This window comes from Miscanthus floridulus, chromosome 5 (genome assembly GCF_019320115.1).
Source record: "Miscanthus floridulus cultivar M001 chromosome 5, ASM1932011v1, whole genome shotgun sequence".
Classification (NCBI taxonomy): Eukaryota; Viridiplantae; Streptophyta; class Magnoliopsida; order Poales; family Poaceae; genus Miscanthus; species Miscanthus floridulus.
In genome coordinates this window covers 68,448,053-68,450,565 of record NC_089584.1, presented here as the reverse complement: position 1 = coordinate 68,450,565, position 2,513 = coordinate 68,448,053, and positions in this window count along the sequence as shown.

Genomic DNA, 2,513 nt, shown 5'->3' with positions numbered 1-2,513 from the left:
CTTCATAAGTAGCTCAAGCACCATAGAAGAGAGAGAAAAACAAAACTCTAATTACTCACTAACCAACCATTAAAACTTCAAAAAAAGTGTGGAATGGCATTTTCTTACCTTCTACAACCTCTCCACCAAAGGATTTGAGACCAAAACCTTCCCCCTTAGTAGAGCAATTTTTGAGAGGTGCCCAAGGCCTCCCCACCTTTCTTTTACGGTTTGGAGTGAGTGACTCGAGGAGGAAGAAGATGCTGCAGCTGTTTTATATATGGGTGATTTGTAGGGGCGGCTGGTGAGTGAGCCACCCCTATAAATCGGAGCTATATATACGGGGGCATTTGTAGGGGCGGCTGAATCACTAGCCGCCCCTACAAATAGAAACTCTAGGGGCGGCTGGTGATTGAGCCGCCCCTACAAATCAGACCCCATTTGTAGGGGCGACTGAATCACCAGCCGCCCCTACAAATAGAAACTCCAGGGGCGGCTGGTGATTGAGCCGCCCCTACAAATCAGACCCCATTTGTAGGGGCAACTCGTATCACCAGTCGCCCCTACTGTTTTATTTGTAGGGGCGGCTGGTGTCTGGGCAACCGAGCACGTCACTGTAGGGGCGGCTCCATCACCAGCCGCCCCTACAAAAAATTCGAACTGTTGCTAAAAATCGTTTTTTATGTAGTGCACCACCTCCTCCGCCGCCACCTCCTCCTACTACTCCACCACCACCAACACCACCATCCTCATCATCATCATCCTCCTCCTCCTACCTAGCGATCATAGTATTTCGTTCCCTGATCATCGGCTCAGCACACTCACCGCCACCATCGGCTAGCTTGTCCTCTACGATCGTCGTCTTGGACTTGATTGCCTCAGCACACGTACCGTCGTCATCTTGTGGGGGTATTAACCCCTATACCCTTATGGCTAGGCTTGGGCCGGCCCGAATCAGTGGGTCCGGTCCACCAAAAGATGACGCGCGGCCCGGCCAACCTGTTCGGAGTCCCGCGCAAGGAGTCAAGGTAGATTTGGCGATCAAGCAAGATCCTGGTCGGTTAGAATAGGAATCCTTATTCGGCCACATATGGCAATTGTAACTGGCTAGGATTAGTTTCCAAATCTGTAACCCTGCCCCCCGGACTATATAAGGCGGGCAGGGGACCCCTCTAAAAAATATCTCTCATTGACATACAGCAATACAAATCAGACGCAGGACGTAGGTATTACGCCTTCTTGGCGGCCGAACCTGGATAAAACCTCGTGTCTGTCTTGCGTCACCGTCTTGTTTGTGGCTTACACATCTGTCTGCCGACAATCTACTACCTTGGGCATACCCCTAGGTAGACTGCCGAACATATTTCGTCGACAGTGGCGCGTTAGGTAGGGGGTGTGCGTACTGCTCTCCAAGCAAACAAGATGGTCAAAATCTCCGGCTCCATGGCTACGCCGACCGGCCTCACGTTCACCATCGGCCAGATCACCTAGACCACCGGCTCCGATGACTTCATCGCCATGACCACGGAGGAGGCGTGGATTCAGTCTGCGTCGACCACTGCTTCACCTACATCGGCTACGGCTCCGACCATGGTGGATATGGCTCCGACCACGATGGATACGGCTCCGACCACGATGGATCTGGCTCCGACCGTGGTACATGTGGCTTCGACCACGCCTGCATCATCTTCAGCCATGCCGACAACCCGTCATCTGCTTCCCCGCTACAAAGGGAAGTAGATCGACAACACCGACCTGCTCGACTCCATCGATCGGGTCGACACCAAACTCACTGAAACCCTAGCTCTGGTAAGTACGATTCAAAGTCAACCTAATGAGCAGGTAACCACTCCCCACAACAGATCTACCCGACCAGCTCGGACCAGTCGTCCTACATGACTTGGTACAGATCTCGTGGTCATATCTACTCCTGAAGGGCGCTCCGCTCGTCGCCGGCCAGCCTTCGCGATGGGTCTTCGGCTCTCCAAGTACGAAGCCTCGATGGAGAACCACTAGGTCTAGCCCTATGGCCTACGAAACGCTGCCCCCAGCTACGCATATAACCTACAGCGCCGCTTGGATCTGTGTTTTATGCACCAACCTCGGCCGAAGCCACGCAACTTCGTCAACATGATCCAGATTGAAGATTATCAAGAAGGATCCATCCACACAGTCCAAGAGGGTGACTCCAGCTCCTCATCTGGCATCGCATCTAATGCATCTGTCCACACCAAGCTTTAGCATCACAAAGATGAAGGCGTCAAATACGATCTGGATATCCCAGACCACGCCCCGGGGTTCCCACAATTCCCGTCTTTTCTGCCAAGGCGAGGGGATTTGATCCATGTTGTCAGCAATGACGAACCACCGGCAGTTGGCGAAACAGAACAAGAAAGGACTACATGTGAAGCACACAATATTGACCAGTTTAATCACCGGCAAATCGAAGCCGAAGCAGACCAGGAGGCACGACGCATAAGGGTCCAGCCACGCGACTTCAATAATGCTTTCGACAGGTTGGGGGACAAATAGGT